The sequence below is a fragment of the Dermacentor andersoni genome, chromosome 1 (genome assembly GCF_023375885.2).
Source record: "Dermacentor andersoni chromosome 1, qqDerAnde1_hic_scaffold, whole genome shotgun sequence".
NCBI classification, from domain to species: Eukaryota; Metazoa; Arthropoda; class Arachnida; order Ixodida; family Ixodidae; genus Dermacentor; species Dermacentor andersoni.
In genome coordinates, this window is record NC_092814.1 from 116,835,455 (window position 1) to 116,855,220 (window position 19,766).

The 19,766-nt window shown below is 42.1% G+C and overlaps 1 protein-coding gene across 4 annotated transcripts in view; it reads right to left on the minus strand.

The window, feature by feature from the left end:
• Window positions 1-4,643: 4,643 nt before the first annotated feature.
• Window positions 4,644-19,766, minus strand: part of LOC126543888 (endonuclease/exonuclease/phosphatase family domain-containing protein 1-like) — a 62,425-nt gene continuing 47,302 nt past the window's right edge. For all 4 annotated transcript variants that reach the window (XM_050191028.3, XM_050191026.3, XM_050191025.3 and 1 more), the window contains exon 11: window positions 4,644-18,496. The gene's annotated coding sequence lies outside the window, so the exon portion shown is untranslated. The remainder of the gene's footprint in view (window positions 18,497-19,766) is intronic.

The window sequence follows — 19,766 nt, forward strand, 5'->3', positions numbered from 1 at the left end:
ATGCTCTTAACCAACACGCCCAATTATCCATCCTAACGGTTGGTGGTTATGCGCAGAGGGCAGCCGTACCGCAACATCCACGTAGCAATAAATGTTTCCGCCATCGTCTCAGCTGTGATGTCTTGCAGCGGAGTTGCCTCAGGCAACTCCTCACCAATGTTGTTGTGTAGGGAACCGGCAGTTTAGCGAGCTTGAGCGACGAGTTTTGCTATATGGCGGCTAGGGCGCTGGGGCTTGAAAATTATGATTAAAAAAAACTATCAGACACCGCATTGATCCGAGAAAGTGCATCAGCTGCCTGATTTTCGATACCAGACAATTGGCAGATGTCAGTAGGAAATTCAGAAATAAAGGAAAGTTGTCAAAGTTCGTTCTGAGTAGGATGAACTGTTGTTCTTGAAGACGAATGTAAATTAAGGGCTTGTGATCAGTCAGAACGTAAAACGTGCAGCCTTCAAGGAAGAAACGGAAATGTTTGAGAGCGCAATATATGTCCAACATCTCTCTCCCGAAGATGCTGCAGAGAGCCACTGTAGGTTTCAGGCGCTTTGAGAAGAAGCCAAGTGGCTTCCAGTCTGTGCCGTGGTGTTGCTGCAGCATCGCATTCACTGCTTGTGATCGACAAGTCTACCATGATGCAAGTTGGCACGTTGGGTAATGGATGAATCAGCAGCGTTGCACTCGCCAACCGCGTTTCGGTTTCCTAAAAGGAGTGCTTGTGCTCCGAGGACAAGTGGAAGATAGGATGGTTTCTTGGAGTCGCGACAGCAGCAGGTCGGTAAATGGCTGAAGAACTTACGCACAGGATGGTACTAATTAGGTACCTGTGAAAATTTATGAGCTCCAGAAACTCGCGCAACTTTCGAAAGGAAGTTGGAAAGGGGAAGTCCTTGATTGCCCGCATCTGCGATTCCAGTGGCATGATTTAAAAAAAAATTAAATTATGGGGTTTTACGTGCCAAAACCACTTTCTGATTATGAGGCACGCCGTAGTGGACTCCGGAAATTTCGACCACCCGGGGTTCTTTAACGTGCACCTAAATCTAAGTACACGGGTGTTTTCGCATTTCGCCGCCATCGAAATGCGGCCGCCGTGGCCGGGATTCGATCCCGCGACCTCGTGCTCATGAGCCCAACACCATAGCCACTGAGCAACCACGGCGGGTAGTGGCATGATGCCTTGGTGTGTGATGCCTTCGGGCCTGATGTGATGGCCATGAAAATCGAGTGTTTCAACTCCCAAAATGCACTTCTGAGGTTTTAGGACCAGGTCATGTTCGTCGTCTTTCGAAGCGAAGGCGCTCTTTGTGCTCTTCTGTGCTGCTTGCAACTAAAATGTAATCAAGATAGACAAACAAAAATGGCTGTTCACACGTGACCTCATCCATTGAACCTTTGGAAAGATTGTGCTGCATTCTTCAAGCCGTAAGCTCAAATAGGCCAAATGAGGTTGCAAGTGCCATCTTCGGAGCGCCATTCCGTTCAATAGGAATTTGATGGTAGGCAATCACCAAATCGATTTTGCTGTAGATTTTGGTTTTTGTGAGCCGACTGCCGAAGTCATGTATGTGCGGAAGATGATACTGATCTAGAGTAGTGACTGCATTCAAAGCCCCGGTAATCACCTCAAGGCCGTTAGTCGCCATTGTCCTGCTTTGGTATATATGCAAAGGCGAAGACCATTGCTGGAGCAAGGACAAATAATGTCGACCTGAAGCATGTGCTCGAACTCACATTGGGCGACATCTAGCCACTTTCCCGCAAGCCTCTTGGACAGGCGGCAACAGGTTGACTAGTGGTGATGATATGATGTGTCACCTTGTGTTTCACGGGCAGCTCCTTATTTCGGAGCTTCATAAGTTGGGGGCACTCAGCAAGTACTTTGTTGTACATTGAGACAGGCCAAAACGTACAGATCCCAGAGAGCAGGCACGTAAGCAGGATTTTTTTCGGGGGGGGGGGGGGCAACCACAGGTAACTTTTCTATGCAAATGAGGGGGAGGGCACTTGTACTAGCACAAATGTGAATAATGCCCATCATTCGCCATAGAGACGCGTAAAGCCGCAAAAGAGAATTGAAATTACTTGTATCTCACAGGTATACGCCTGTGAGATACACCTCTTCTTTACTTGGCAAAGAACCACATCAAATGAACTCACGCATGAGAGATGCGCAGGAAGAACCTTGCCAAGAACAAGTTAACCAGCGAAAATGCAAAATAAAGATTTGTAGTAGCGTTATAGAATATATAGATTATATAGATTATCTCTGGAAGAATTATAGAGAAATGTATATTTACGTAACAACCACAGTTCTTTTGGATCCCTCCTTTGCTCCTCTACCAAATGCCAAAACAGACTAGTGTTGTTATTTGGGAAGTTGCGTAACGATGCGTGGTCACCAGTCCCGTACAACCGTACAACCGCGCAGGACGCTGCGGTTCTAGATGTACTGCGCCCACCGCGGAAGGTTAGAAAAACACCCCCATTAGCACAGCAGGGAAGTGGCTACGTCAGGCGACTCGATTGATAACTGCAGAATAGTCATTCAAAACACACGGAATTATTCTCCACTTACGGCGCCGTTTTCTCTACTTCCTTTTTAAATAAAAAGACGTTGATCCATAAATATTTTCACAAACAATTTTCGCTTTTCCTCCCTGTTTGGTTGTTGCCTTGGCTTTCTCCCTTAGTAGATCGCTTAATTTCTCATCTCCTTGCGACTATTGTTTCCAGTTGCTAATTTCGCACGAGAAGTGCTGCACAATTAGGGAAGAACCAGACGAGGTAAGGGGCGATAGTCATATTGCTTATGCGTTGAACGGTTATTGCAGGGCCTGATGATGGACGCTGTTTCGCAATATTTTATTTTCCACCCTATCTAACCAATGTCACGGATATATGGTTCCGAGCATAGAGTTACTATACTGTTCCGAGGATCTGCCAGCGTCACGGCGAGCCGTTACTCGAGGAAATAATGAAGCAAAAGGAAAAGTTAAACGCAACTGGCGTTTTCTCCGGCCGCAACTCGTTCCATGTGCATACAGATTAGTTCACTATGAACCGAGTCCCCTTCCTGGCCCCTGGATCAGTCTAAACGAAGGTTGAACTAACGAAGCAACAGCGATGCGCGTGGTCGTTGAATAGATGGTGACATAAAAACTGTGTTGGGTATTATAACTAAAATAAAAGATTGTAATTAAAACAATAAACTACGCCCTACCTGCTGCAATGGATGGTGACAACTGAATTCATCTTGAGTTAATCGCGCGGGCACCAAATCGACGAGAAAACTGGCCTCCACACCCCAGGAGATGCCGATAACTACAGCCCTCCAAAAGAAGTGAAAAACATGACAACCATTCCACTCTGTGAAGATGCAACGGCAGCGAAAGCTGACGAGAGTCAAAGCTCTCAAACGAAAAGCAAAGTGCTTCATGACCGCTGCGAGTCGGCCTGAAGCAACGTTACTCTAGTAACGTTGGTCTGAAGATAGTGCAATATAGGACCGACCAGCGGCGGAGGTGAAACAGGCGTTAAGCACTCCCCATACGTGGGCCGATCCCGAGGATAGTGCAACATCGGACCGACCCTCGGCGGGGTGAGGCAGGCGTTAAGCACCCCCCATACGTGGGCCGCTCCCGAAGATAGTGCAACACAGGGCCGACCCTCGGCGGAGGTGAAGCAGGCGTTAAGCACTCCCCATACGTGGCTCCATCCCGAAGGCAGTGCAATGCCAGGCCGACCCCCGGCGGAGGTGAAGCAGGCATTAAGAACTCCCCATACGTGGGCCGATCACGAAGATATATAGTGACACCAAGCCGACCCTCAGCGGAGGTGAAGCAGGCGTTAAGCACACCCATACGTGGCTCCATCCCGAAGGTAGTGCAATACCGGGCCAACCCCCGCGGAGGTGAAGCAGGCTTTAAGCTCTCTCCATACGTGGGTCCGTGCCGAAAATATGTGCCAAGATATGTGCCATTGATCTTGGACCCTTTTTTTTGCACTATCACCAGGATCGGCCCACATGATTTTTTCTGTTATTGGACGCCGAAAAAAACTACGGAAGTTAGTCATACACTGCTTTCGCTGTAAAAGGCAGCAACATGTTGACCGCCGAGTAGATTGATTTGTCGGCGCTTTAGGAATGTGTGCGAGGAGTGGTGGCGTGGGCGGATGGGGGGGGGGGGGGTATGCCGCTTAATTTCGGGTGGGGGGGGGGCCCGGCCCCCCCGGGGTATGTGCCTGACATCAGTACAAGTATTTCAAGGCAACTTCTCGTGTTTGGGCCGTTGTGGCTCATTAGTTCTTGAAACTTGCCAAGTTAAGTCTTTAGCTCTTACAGATTGCAATATATAGTAGTGCTTTACTGATAAAAGATTAACTAGATCGGAGACACAGTCAACATTCATGACATCACAACGAGCTGGTGTGGGAACTTCAAGGTGACGTCACTTGCATCACCACCAGTATTTCACTCATCTCTTCTGGCTTGCCAAGCCTTTTCTCACAGCATAAGTAGGTTTCTTTCGTAGTGTATAAGGGTAATTTACTAATGCGGCACACTAATGCAGCACAATTAACTTTCCTTTTTGGGCTTAAGGTCCCTAATAGACAAAATTTTAACATTTATTCAACTACAGTAGGAGAGAGCGTAAACTTTTATTTTCAGATCAACAAGATTTGAGTCCGGCGTCTTTTTAATGGGTCTGGGCACCCGCCGCGGACACGGTTCCGAGACCTTGTCTTGAAGCGGCTTCCTTGACTCGCTGGACGGCCCAGAGTTGTGCTGTCAGGTTCAAGCTGAGCAGTGTGGTCTTCCAGCACGACCGGAGGCTGGTGGTGGAAGAGATGGAGGGGTCGGCACTGCCCGACTTGTTTGTTAAGTCCCGACATTCCCATAACATGTGATTTAGTGTGTCAACCTTGCCACACATAGAAAGGTGTTTGATTTGAAGCATTAGGCTGACATTTTGTCAATGAATTTTCTGGGCCTTCATATAAGAACGGATTTCTAATTGGTGCTGGCATACTAATTTGGTGTTCCCTTTGATAAGTAGACCACGCTGTGCATGTCATTTCCCAGGTATTAGTTATCGACAGCTGCCAACATTATTAAGTAACAACAGTAAACTCCCAAGCTTGTGCAGTATCTATGATTTTATTGGACAAAATTCGTAAGCATGTTTGTGCTAAATTTCATGGTATTCAGTCTTTGATTTGATATCTGGCTTTTTCTTCTTGATTCAATTTGATATTCAAATTCAAAATATCATATGTTCGGTATTTACACATGCCTGATGGGTGTGTCAAGGTCTTCTATGATATTATTATTATTGTTTATTACATCTATCTACTGTAAATACTTTATACATTACCTCCAGTATTTAGCAGCATATGAAAAGTTAGAAATTGTTAGCATAAACACAGAGGCTTAATTCCTGCCAGATACATTTGCAATGTGAAATTGTTTCTATGCAATGCGTTTCATGAAAGAAAAAAAAAAAAAACTTATCCATCCAACTGACAGTAGCACAATGTTACAAAGGATACCGATATGGGCTTCTCAGAAAGAAGGCATTACGGGGCAAGAAAAAGAAGTGTGCCCAGGTCCCAGGGATGAATCCAAGACAAGTGTTTTTCTGGGGGCAGTCACTCTACTATAGGAGTTAACCAGGAGGCTAACAGTGTATGGCAAGGCTGAATTAGTAATTTGGAAGCACACAGACAAAGACCACGATCTGTTTGCAGCACACTTATACTTTAAGCACTTATATGATCTGCTGCATCTTGAACAAGAATGCGCCCATAATATTGTCTAAGTAAGGCACATCACACATCGTAGAATAATGAAAGGGCACTTACTAGTTGAATCGCTGAAAGTGGAGGGACCCTTTTCAGCACTCTTGGTACAATTCTTGCTGTGCTAGACACCACTTGGGAACACAGTCACCAAAACTACAATACTGACAGAAAAAACTGGAGGACATTTAAGCTTCGCCTTCAAGAGTGGAATGCGATAGCATTCAGAGATCCCCAACTGCTTCTCATGCTTCTTAGCAACTGCAGCTTACGTAACCGTAATGTTTACCGGAAAACGCTGGCGGCGAATGCTATGCACGAAGGTGAGCTTTATGGTAGAAACGCAACCTCTTGCGTGGGTTAATTCCATATTTAATGCACAGCTGCGCCCAAGAAATTACATCATTTTCAGGTTTCTGTTATTGTTTTGCACTTCTAATACTTAAGCCTGAAAAGATTTAACATAAAAGCCATGCATTGTCAGTGTCTTGTTTCATTACATTTCTTTGTGGGCTGTCATTCTCAAAATTCCGAGAAATGACAACTTTGTCAAGAACATAACACACGGTATGATCAACTTTAGTGATAGAATGGTGTGGTAATATGACCCGCATATGCTTCACGTCATATAGCAAGGCATGGCATATACATATATATAAATATATACGGAACTTTTTGCTCACGGCCAACTCCGCCAACACCAACATCGGATTTTCTGTGACACGGGGCTCTTAACGCTATTGCGTTAGAAACATTGTAGAAACTGCTTCAGGTAGTGGTCAACACTGCAATTACGGTGTGAAGCCTCAATTCCTCAAAAGCACAACAAATAATTGTTTGTATCACCTTTTGTATCACCTTGTAATGTGATCAGTTTAAAACATACATACAGACATGGAAAACAGGGGGAAGGCGGGAGATGGAAATTCAAGACAATGAGAAAACGAGAACAAGGTGAAGGTGGGAGCCAACGTTTTTACAAGTGGGCTTGTCTTTTTCAAGGCAGACATGAAGTAGGAGGCACTAAACACTACTGAAATTGAAGGTAGTGATGAGCTATTGCCAACTACTCCCACGTGCACCAGTCAGCCTGGTGCAGTGATTAAAGCCACACAATGACCGTGTTCCTGAAAGCTGACCGTGTTCCTGAAAGCTGGCCATGTCCCACTAAATCTGCCCATTCGATCCACTAGTCTGCACTTCTCTGTATTCGAGATTGGTTAAGCCTCATCCTCTACTGTCACTTCTCTGGGAATGTAAGGAGTCCCTTTTACCTCCTCTTATCCTCAACTAATTACTTAGCCTTGAGTGGCAGGATTGTGGTGTAGATGCATGTGTCAATGGTCTGTGGCAACACATGAGCTTTGGTGACATGAGCTGCCTCCTGCTTCCCTCACAAAGCCAAGTAATACACTTGGCACATATATTGAACTGATCACATTAAAAAGTGATCTAATTATTTATTTGTTGTGCTCTCATTGAATCTAGGCTTCATACCACAATCAACGGGCTAACGTCAAAATGAAAAAAAGAAAGAGAAGTTACGTCTGCCCTCATTTATGAATTATTGCTACCCACAAAAGCCATGCCAAGAAGTTGGTCGAAATCTCGGGTATGTATTGCGCCAAAGCTGAATAAAAGCATCCAGACAACACTTGGGGTTCAATAACAAGATGTATTATTTAACATGTACATATCTCAATCAGTATATGATCAATCAACACAGAATCACATTTATAGGTGTTGCCAACAATTAATAATAAGTAACACAAATGGGACACAAGAGAACACATTACAACAGAAGCATGGTACTCCTAATATTTAAATTGAGCATAATAAGAACAACATAACACACACACAACCAGGTGAAAAATATATGCAGTATCTCGGAGATAATTTCTTTTTAAGGAGCCTAGTTTTCCCACTTTTCAAAGTCCGATATTAATGTGTCATATGAATCCTAGCAGATTTTGACAAATGGAAAAGCAAGCACCTTTCCGAGAACATTATTAAGCCTGTTTAAAATATCATTCTAGGATGACAATTATCACATGCACCAGCACCGCCACACTGTTATAAGTTATGTCCATCCTAAGAACTCCATGCAGAGAAGTGAAAGCAATGAGTTATGTCAGCCAAACAGGGACCACTTAACTCTGCCTGGGAAAAAGCAGAGATTGCTCACAGTGAGCCACTGATCATACTGCAATCCTTGCAAATGGCATTATGCATTGGAAGAATAGCAGTGAACAATGGATGAGTCCTTTACCAATTTCTCATTCTCGACTGGCTCGCGCAACCCAGTTTTCACTGTATTGCACAGAAGGTGAGACAATGTGTATGTCTTGTTAAATTATAAAATAAGGGCATAAAAACAATGGTGTTGTGACACTAAAGAATTAAGGCATTTTTGCCACATCTTGTATATGGCACCAATCACACAACCATCACTGTAATATGCATCAGCCAGTGCCTTTTAAACAGGAAACCTTCAGTTAGAATCTTATCAGCACAGCTTCATTTGAAGCGAGCAATATTCTGGAAGCTATACCATCTCAAACCAGTGCACACACAACTTGTGAGAGCATCTGCACAGGGCGGTTAACAGAAAAATGTAATTCTGGGGGCAGAGTTTTGGCTGAACAAAACTAGTGAAAAATTCCTCTTTCATGAAATAGCACCTTAACATAGGTATCCTAAAACCCTACCAATACTACACACAGTACATATGTGCTTGTTGTGCTGTTATCTATGAAGGCATCAGTCATTTGCACAAGCAAAGCACCAACTACTGCAGACTGCCTTCAAAGCCAGGCCATACTTTAGTTACACAGTGATTAAATTGGAAGTTAAATTGCTTGCTGCACCAATGTTTATTGGTAGAACCAAAATGTCAAGGACACCACGGAAGAATGAAGTGCCCTGAACTTGCAAATACGTGCCTTTTGACATATTTGAATGATGCTATGAGTAAACATCCTCATTTTATACACTTTCAAACAGCACTACTGAATGTGCTTTTAGCAAGCTAATGAACATGCATACATCCCAATAATAGCAAATGATAGCAATGCTTTAGATGCAGCATGACTTTTCATTTTTAAGCAGAGTGAACTGCACAGCACTGACTTTCTAAGAAAAGTAATGCTACAATTGCCAAGATGATAATGTGACAAACAGTTTGCCTACAGGTACACAAACACAGTTTTTAATGCAGATATAGGCATGCTACCCTCTTTGTGCTATCATCTTCATTAACAGTATTGCACTTTAAATGTCCACTAGGCCGATTTGTTTTAGGCCTTCCTTCAAATAATGTACAAACATCTAAAAGGCTTTCCAGTATACTGTAGCATTATTAGACATGGTTTGCATAACAGTAGTTTTAGAATAGGGAACCGAGAACTGGCAGTACACAGAGCTTGGGCTGGCCAGCGTTGGGTTTACAAGAGTGAGATGGCTTTAGAATAGCAAATGATGCATCTGTTATCCATTTGCTGCATGCAATTTGATGCAAAGACAATATCTGTACTATGTCTGCCTGCTTCGAGCTCTAGAAATTAAAACTGAGATAAAGAAATGAAGCCCTTTACATAATAATCGTTTGTTTCTGCTGATCTGTGCCAGAAGGATTAACACACACTGCACTTGTTCTGACATTGCATTTCCATGGTGGTGAATCCATAGGGAGCACATATAACCAAGTTTAGAGACACAGTTATTGTAATGCAGTCTTGAAGAGCATTACTCTAATGCTCAATCTTTGTGGCAAAGGTAAGATGATGGAAAGCAAAAGGCTGATGCACCAATCACTTCTTCAGAACTTAAGGCACAGTGCACAGCAGCAAAACAGCAGTAAACTAGTGGCTCCTGTAGTGACCAGTGCCACAACATTAACCAAAGTCAGCTTTACATGGATGTGCCATTTTTCAAATTCTTGTAGGTCAAACACTAACAGAAATTTTAAAGGGTGGTTTGTGCACTGCGCTTCCGCAGCAGTGAAAGGTTGCTTATTTGCGTACCCTAAGTGATAGGGTCCCCTGTTCTGAAGCCTTCTGAAACAAGTTCTAAGACAATTTGCTAGTTGTACATATTAAGAAATTACAAAATATCTTAAAATCTTAAACAGCAGCACAAAGAGAGAGAGAGCGATAGAGTCGCAATACCTCCTAAAGACGTATCAACTATTAATGTTGGTAACTTCACAAGGAAGTTGCAAAATTTTGCGAGCTTTCAGTCAACTAACAACTTTGCCCTCGTGGAGTCTTAGTGGTTTCTTCAGTGATGTAAATAGACTATAAACTATTCAAGGAAAATTCTTCAAGGAATCTTCATTAAGTTTAATGAAGTTCAATGCCTCATTCCCATTTTATCCCAAGGAGGATATGCACCTCTACTTGTCACTATTTACAAAATCATACCGAAGAGATTATTAGTGAGCCATCTGGGCACATCAAAGCTGCTTGCCTAAATGATGTGATACAGTTTCTGATACAGTTTTAGGAAAATTGGGAGTTGCTTTGCCTTTTTGCACTTCAACTGCTGACTCACCAATGCAGCCATTAACTTAAAGCTATAGTTTAAAAAATAATAAGGAAGACAACTACGAACAAAGCAAAATTACAAGTCATCATCATCACTTTGCAAATTAAATGGGGAGTTTTGGGCTGCGAGCTGGTGACGTTGTCCAAAAAAAGTTACCAACACTGAGTTTGAAAAACAGCAACCTATTTACGGCATATGACATACAGTGACCTAAGACTGAGTCATTAATGAAAAATAACACAGGTGGCCAAGTCACCAGCAGTACTGAATTTCAATGGTTCAGAGTTCCCATAGGTAGTAGATCTTAGGGTTTTTTTACTTTCTTTTTTTTTTTTTGGTATGCAATCATGAACCAATAAACATTCTCCAGCACTTGCTCTGGCTGCCAAATGTACAAGCTATTGTTTACGAAACAAGAAGCAATGCTAGAAAATGTGAAAGAATTAATGGCCCATGCCTTCCTTACTGCTGTATATTAAGTGTTCTTCTAATGTCACAAGTGTGAGAAAAATGTTCACATTTATTACCAAAATTAATCTTGACTAGTCCATAATTCTACTGAAAGTTGCAACTGCTAACACTGTTAAACTAACAACACAGAGGCTGAAAACTTACTGTGTCATCAGATGGACAGGTTCAGCTTTTACAATCAGCAGCATTCAAAAAGTTACAATGTAAGCTGTGCAGCAGCGTCTGCTCAACATGTGCACTGCACTGACCTACATATAAACTCAAGGCTGGCAAGCTGCAGGTAATAATGAGTATGCGTCTCAGATAGTACAGTTACTAATCTGTACAATAATAAAACATACTAGAGCATTTTTTTTAGCAAAAGGAATGTTAAAACCCAAACAATGTAACAAAGTAAAAACAATCCTGAGCCAAGTCTTACCAAATATTCAACATAAATCATCAATAAATGGGATATAACCAAAACCTGCAGAAAGTATCTGAGCAAGAACATTTTTCTCTTTTAATGAACACCTACATCAGCTTCAAGACAACTACATGCCAAATTTTCTGCGATGTAATTGAAGATTACATGCAAAGCGTTACTCAGAAAAACAACAAACACTTGCAAAACACACCACAAAACAGAACCACTAATAATTTTTAATAGTTTACTTACCTTAACTGTACTAAACAAATGCCACTAATAAGTACACAGGAGCTTATTAAGAACATTAAATTCACTTCAACAAACTTTTTATGTAATGTTAGATGTACACCATGCCAATTGCAGCTTATTCAGCTTGTCACATGCGCCTGTAGTAACAATGTGACCTCTTATAAACATTTTATTGCAAAATGCATTAATAGAATAATGACAATAAAAACTATTCAGCTTAGAGGAGGTTCAGAGCTAAGTTTCTTCAAGTGAAATGGCCACGAAATGCTTGGTGCTGCTTTGTTCTTGTTTTTTATAAAGAAAGCAAGTTGAATGGAGTCAGCTACACTAAAGGTTATTCACACAAAATTTGCACACTAATTTTGAATGTGCCCTGAAAGGTTGCAATTTGGAAATCCTCACATCAATAAAACACTCACACAATTTAGTTGCACTAGAGACACCTTAGTCTACCATTGCAAACAAAAGTATGGAGGCAATGTAAAAAACTCTAATTTTTTTTTCTGGCACAGCCCTAGAGCCAACAAATTGGACATGCACTGCATTGGTTGAAATGCATAGTACATGTCTTTTGCCACTTCATTTCAACCTGTGTATCTAGGCTCACAAAATTAGTTTTTTTTTTTCTCACAGCCCCCATGGTCTACAGACTTTTGCATGTGCTTGTACCTGTTTTCCATGAGAAGAAATACAAAAAAAAGTTATTGGGTAAAAAAAAAAAATGTTTCAGAGGTGCATTTTTAGTACGTACTATATACATGTCCAGAAACCTGTAGCTAAAGCTACATGTAACAACAGCTGTAGAGAGCAGCAAGAAAGAAAGAAAGAAAGAAAGAAAGAAAGAAAGAAAGAGAAGACAGTACACAAGCACCGGAGTAATTACACAAGGAAGCCCGAAGAACATGTTGTGCCACCTGGCTGCTCAATCAAAACGCTAGGTACTATGAGCGACAAAAGTTTTCAAGCAAAGGCTTCTGCGAAAAGAAAACTGAGTTCCCACATATTTTGTGCCTACAGCCAGTAGAGCAGTACAACAATGTGTCGGCTGCTCATAATAGTGAAAGCTGTAAACCTGAAGTTCAGACTACGTGCTACAGAAATATTTAGCTTTACTGCATATCCCGTGCCCTGTAAACTTATGCTGATAGTACACACTAATTTAATGAAGCTCTTGAAGGTTGAATTTACCACTGTGAATAATACTAGTGCTTTTGCAAGTGGAGTAACTATGGTTAGTAGTACTTTAATTCTCACCTCATCAACATTTTAGTGTATGTAAGCAAATGATAAATATGTTGCTTATGTGTGCACAGCATGTGTCCCAAAACACACCTCCCCTCCCTCATGTGTTCAATTCAATGTGTTAGCATAATATGGCAACAATGGACATCGATCTATGTGACGTGTTGCACCTTCAATTCTCAGCCACCATGCATACAGTAAAAGCTCGTTAATTCGAATTCTGCGGAGATGCTACAAAAATTCGAATTATATGAAATTCGAACTAATCGAAGTCAGAAAAAAACTGCTCGGTTAAGGTGTGTATATAGTCCAACGTAGCCTGAGCACACGCGCAGACATGCTACGTCACGTTGGCGAGAACATCTATAATTTGACGCACTGGAGCAGCAAACGTAACCGGATTCGGTCAACGCAGTCCGACGTGCCGGACATTGAGATGGCTCTTGCTCCACACTCCCACAATGCTCAGCGCAGAGAAAGAAGGTGCCCACGCCGCTTCGCCCAACGTTACTAGATTTGGCTCAGTTTTCAAACTCCTGTGACTGCATGGAACCACCACCGATCCTCGCATCTCCTGGTGCTGTCGCACTTTGCTCGGTCATCACGGTGCAGACGGGGCGGCGAAGCACTGTAAGTGGCTATTTACATCTTTTGCGGTGTGTATGCATGCATGTTTTTCTACAGTCTCGGTGATTTTTGCGACACTCAGTTTACGGCCCATATATTCAAATTTTATTCAGTGACGCGAATGCATTTTTATGTGCAGTTCCTGCAGCGAGCCCCTGCCTTGAATGTGCAAGTAAATTCTGCTCACAAGCGAGCAAAGCTCCCGTAGGTTTTAACATTGCACGTGCGAATGTGGTGCTCTCATGGAAGAAAATAGTACTAGCTTAATTTTTTTTTTTTTCATCCCAAAATTAAGTGCTGAGAGTGAGTATACATCGAGAGAAGGCGCCTTTTATTTATTCCTACTGTTTTAATAGTGCAGTGATTGGCTTGCTGACCTCAACTGCTGATGAGTAGCACCTAATTAAATTATACATTAAATAATTATATTAACCGATTGGCTTGCTGACAGCTACAAGTGCAGATTACTAGCAACAATTTATACTATATAATTAATTGTTTAGTTACATGTTTATTAATAAAATAAAATTCAAGGGGCACTTAGTTATCCCTACGTGGATGAATGCGAAATCACTGCCACCATCAAAGGTCGAGGGCTCGACTCCCACCAAAGATCGTGGGTTCAAGTGCCTTAATTAGCTATATTAAGCTGAAAGCCTTAGATCTCTATGTTTCAAGGTTGCATTGTGAAGTACAGAAAATATCACAAGACTCAAGGAAAGCCAGAAGCAAACCCAAGCATGTCCAACCATGTATAAGAGATGATAATTGATTAGCAAAGTTAATTCATTATTGATTAACAATTTGATTAAAGTGAATTAAGGTCAGTTAAGGTGGATGAAGGAGTATTAAGGCTGAATAGGGTAGACTAATGTGGATTAAGGATGACAAAAGTGAATTACAGTAGGCTTTACAAGGCTTTTGCCTTCGCATCTCTTAGGTGATAGCTAGGGACGCCTGGGACTTTATTAACTTCGCCTTAATTAACACCAAAGTTAGTGGGTTCCACTCCTACCAATGGTCGTGGGTTCGAGTGTCTTAATGAACTCTATTGTCATTAACTGTGCTTTAACTAACTTCACCTTAATCCAATCTGCGTTGTTAACTTTTGATTAATTAACTATGCCTGAATTGATGTCCCCTGCCTCGACTGGCTGCCTTCGGCTCCCTTGACTTTTTGGACCATCGCGTGGTCACACCAAACTACGCCGGATTTTCCACCTCATGAGCTATGTAATGTGTTTGCATTAATAATTAATTACTACTAATGAGCAATAGCTGATTACACCTACTAATCAGCTACTTACAGCTACTCATCTGCTACTATTCAGCAGCAGCTGATTACTAGAGAGCAGCGGATGGCCAGGCCTGCCGGGACCCTGGACTAAGGACTCCAACAGTGCACTCTGGGGGAGCACAGCAGCATTTTGACAGCTCAGTAAAGTTTTTCAATCAATATGCTAAACGCGAGGCTATACAAACACAAAAAAGACACATCGGTGAAAACATTTGTTGAGTTTGTAAGTTGCGAAGTCGAAGGACCCGAGCACTTTTGCCAACACAGAGCTGCACCCGCGTAGAGCTACCTGCTGGGCTCCCGGGCAAATCAAGGCTCGGGGGCGCCAGCGATATACGGCGCCTATGCAGAGTTCAACAACTGAACCTAGTCTAGTAACATTGGCTTTGCCAATGGTCACAGACAGCCTCAACGAAAGCCATTCAATGCGGCGTGCGGGTTGGCGATTGTTCTGCGCCTGTGACGAAGAGAGTTGCCGACGGTGCGCGCGTCGAAGTCTAGAGGGGACGGCATTTCTGCTGGCGCAGCGTAAGCGGCCTCACGTGACTGGCCGCAAGCGAGACGCACCGAAAACGTTGCGCTATAAACGCACCTCTGAGACGCCGATGCGTCCAAGAACCTACACTCTTAAACAAATGTACACCCTTTGGGTGCAAATGCATCTCTCCAGTCAGGCCTAAACAAAGGGCCGCAAATGGAAAGAGCAAGGCTGCACGGCGAAGCCAGGGTCGCCACCGTGCTCCCGTGCATTATCACTCTCCCCACCCACGATGGCGCAAACTTTGAATTATCGGTGGTGGTGCGGATTTCAGTGTGAATTAGCAGGATGCATTACATATTGCTTTCTCTGCGTTGTTGGATGGACCGCGGCAGCTACTTCGAATTATCCGAAATTCTGAATTGACGAGCTGTGAATTAACGAGAATTTACTGTATTAAGCTCGTAATATGCAGTGCACAACACAAAATTTATATTACCGAGTACATCCTGCTTGCAAAGTCATATAAACATTAAACATCAAAAAGTGGTAGCAAATAGGTGATCACAACATTTTATCTAGCAAATGAGAAACACCCAAATCGTAACATCCACCTACAAACACTTCATCTTTTGCAGATGACAACCAGATGACACAGATGCCCTGTTATATGAATTTATGCACATTGGCACAAATTTTTTATACATGTTGATAACATCACTGCTATTGTACAACATATCACTGCATTTTTTATAAGAGAGGTAATGCGACCTTAGTGAAGACTGACACCAGGAAAAAAAGAACAATCTGATTTCCTTAAATGCTGAATCACCAACCCTTTAACAAGACTTCTTGCATATGGTGATCCAAGACGGACACTGACTGGCAATTCTTATTTTATGTATTAACCCATGACAAAAGATAAAACAAGGTACATTAATAAGCAGGTTATTAATGTATTTTTCTCACAGAAATATCAGTTCAACTGCACACATAGGAGATGCTGGTGATGCTACAGTGATTCAGTACACAGGTGCAGCATTAGTGCAAGTATCAAAAGAACATCAACAAAGTCATAGATAGCCTGCTGGGACTAGAAATTGGGGCATTCCCACAATACAGGATTAGCAACACCTATTCAATTTAAGGAATACTTGTAGCTAGGAAACAAAAGCTTCACCTTGTTAATTACTTCAAAAATGCAGCAAAGCATATTAGTTGTCACATATTGGAAAAAGAATCTCCTTAAATGAGTGAACTAATGGCATGTCTGACTTAGGTGCATTGGTGCAGTTTTTCCTGGCTTTTCTATACCAAGATGTGCTTCGATTGCATTTCATCAATTTGACCTGTGAGAGCACCTCCTCGCCAGGGATTTAATTAACTGTCCCAATGTAGTTCAGCCATACATACCAGGAGTGACCACGTCACAAAGCAGGTAATCTAAAAGCAAAAGTGTAACAAAAACACAAATGCCATGCACATAAGACTTCACAATGGACACATGGGACCTATACGAGGACAAATCTTGTACAAGTTTATGCATTTGTGCTGGGTCATTTTGCATGATACATGCATTGAGAAAATCAGCAATGTCCAAAACAACACAACAATGAAAGCACACCAGTCTCATCAGTACTATCAATATGGATAACAAATAACACAGTGCTCCTTGGGAGGCGTTTGCTGCCAACTCTCCATGTCTTGTTCTAGTGTCACTTCGGATCACATCACACCACTTCAGGCTGTAAAGGCAAGCTTTAGGAAAATAGGTCTTATGTCAGGTCACCCCACTATAAAAATAAGTTTGTTTGGTCTTCTTTCTTTTTTTTTTAATACAGAAATATCCCTGTGCTTGATTACCTACTGAAAATAATTATCTCAAAACTAAACTTTTAGAACATTAGCACCAAGCATCGAGCAATATTTCTTGCCTGAAATATTGCTCAATGCTGTTATTCATAGGAAAAAGACAAAAAAGATTAGACAAGCCACTGCAAGGCAGCAATAATGTTTCCTTTCTTTCTCACCCATTTCATTACTTAATAAAGCACTTGGAATTTGAGCATTTCTGCTGCGCAGGTGCAACAAAATAGGAGAGTTGACTTGGTGCACAAATGTAAGCACTGTCATCTTAAAGGCAGACAAGAAGGGTACAAACTGCATCTCCAGCAAGGCATGCTTCTACAAAGCACCACTTTCAGGGCTCAGGTATGCACAGACAGGCTGAAAGTTTTTCCAAAAAAACCAACTGGGACCTCCTCATTAGACAAAATATGCTTAAAGCTGCACAGAGGATACACTAAAATTCCGCATAGGATAAGTACCATTAAAAACTTAAAATGCTGGTAAACTTTGCATACAACCTTTTGCATGTGCCTGTTTTCATGACTCTGCAAGATCAGTTATTCTGCTTACCATAGTCTCTGGGCAAGTTCAGCATAGGTGCAGTTGTGTGTGCCTTTCGATATATGTACAGATTTACAGCATAAATTGGACTACATGACTCATCTCCACAAGTAGTAGAAAGTTCTGATTATTTACAGTTAAAATACCACAGAGAAAACAAGCAAATACTCTGACTTAGGCACGGTTCAACTAGTGTCAAGTTTCATATGTCAATCAACTAAAACTCATAGAAGACAGTAGGTACTTCTGATGCACTAACACAGACTCAGATGCAAAGCACCTTTCTCAGGTTAGATTATAGAGTCCTCATAATAAACTTAATGCAAAGCACATGAGCAAGCATCAGTTTTATAAGCCAACAAAGCTACACGACTAGGTAATTATACTCAAGTAAGGTGTTCCCTCCTGCAGAGTGCCCAAGGCACTGGGAACATTTAAAATATACTACTACATACTATATATGATTTAAGAACAGCAAGGTTAAAATATGTGTAACAAGCCACAGTTAATTCAGTGTAACACATTTCAGATAAGGTCCTAAAAATATTACAGAACACCAAAGACACCAACTGCCACTGATAAGGCATCAGAAGGATATCTGACAGGGAAGATGCTTCTTGCCATCTCAGCAGTTATCCTACTACAAACTCCAGAACTCACGTAGAGGCACTGAAGCATTGTTGAATGTTTTTCCACAGCAATATATGAAAGCAGGCGCCCTACTAAGACATCACTGGAAAGTGATCACCATGTAGAACCACCAGTCAAGTTCACACAGTTATAACACAGGAAAAGAGGGAGTCACAGAGCCAGATCTCAAGGCCAAGTCTCAATTATATGGCACTGCATAATGACATACATTTACGGCTGATGCAAATTCTCGGATGAACAACAAAGGCAGCAGCCCCAGATCTCTTATGCTGGCCAGGTGTAGTGACAAAAAGGCCGGTGGCTCTGTTTCTGGCACCTGCAAGAAAGAAACTGGCTGTCATAGGTAAGCTTGTTCACCTTAAAACAGATCCCTCTCAAGTTTCCATTTTTTTTTTTTCGGATAATGTTCTTCGCTAAAAAAGAACAAAAGACTGGCCTCACTCTGGCCCCCAGCAGTTGAGTAGCCTAATGTCAAATCAATTTAATAATGATTCAAGGGAAGTTAATAGTGAACTTATCTTGCAGATAAGAACAATCATTGTAAAAAAGAATGCTGCTTGGAGGTTAAAAAATCATAAAAATCATACAGATTGAAAAAATATTACAAGCTTGTTACAACCATAATCTTCACGAAATAGCCAAGGTCAGAACAGTTATGCTAGGTTATATTTAAATGCATTTAAGTAATGTAAATGTTGCTACACCTTTCATTGTTGCAAATTAAATCAAAAGATGCCACAGGCATCTTTTAATTTAATTAAACGTGCCTGCGCCGCAATACTTCATGAGACGCCGGTTGTGGGGCACTCCCCAGAGTGATGCCACGGGCTCCCGTGTTCCCACTAGCAGTGGCCGCACCTGTACATGTAAGTGTGTTCTTTTGCGCTCTGAACAAACTTACTAAGATTATACACTGGTTTTATGGAGATTGTGATGGTGCACTGAGGAAGCCTGAATGAACAAGCCAGTTAGAAAAAAAACAGTTGGCGACTGCATTTTGAGTCATTGCTCATTCATGAGAGATCCCCCCTCCCCCCTTTTTTCCCTGCAAGGTATTACAACTACATTAAGTACATCATGAAATCACCCACTCCTGAAAAAACAACACCCTTGTACATGGAAGCTAGCTTCAGCAGCTGAACTGCTTTACCATCTCTGCACAGCACAGCATTCGTAGAAAAGATAGGTCCAGCACTGGGGCGTCTTGAGCAACGGGGCATGACAGATGAGATTTAAGATCCTAAAGCTTGTACAGATAAATTTTGACCATCTGGGATTCTTTGACATGCACCTAAATCTAAGCACACAAGCGCTGTTGCATTCCACCCCCCTGTAGAATGTGATTGCTGGAGGAGGGATTCTATTTCGTGACCTTGTGATCAGCAGCAAAACAGCATAGCGACCATGCTACCATAGCGAGTTTTAGGAGTGAGGCGGGTACTCACGTGGTTGCCGTATGCACCTACTAAGCAATGGCTTGCTAGAGCTGCCCTTAACATCTGCTTTAAAGATAAATTAAATTATGGGGGGTAATGCCCTGAAGCACCTCACAGGATATGAGATATGCTGTAGTGGGCGGCTCTGGA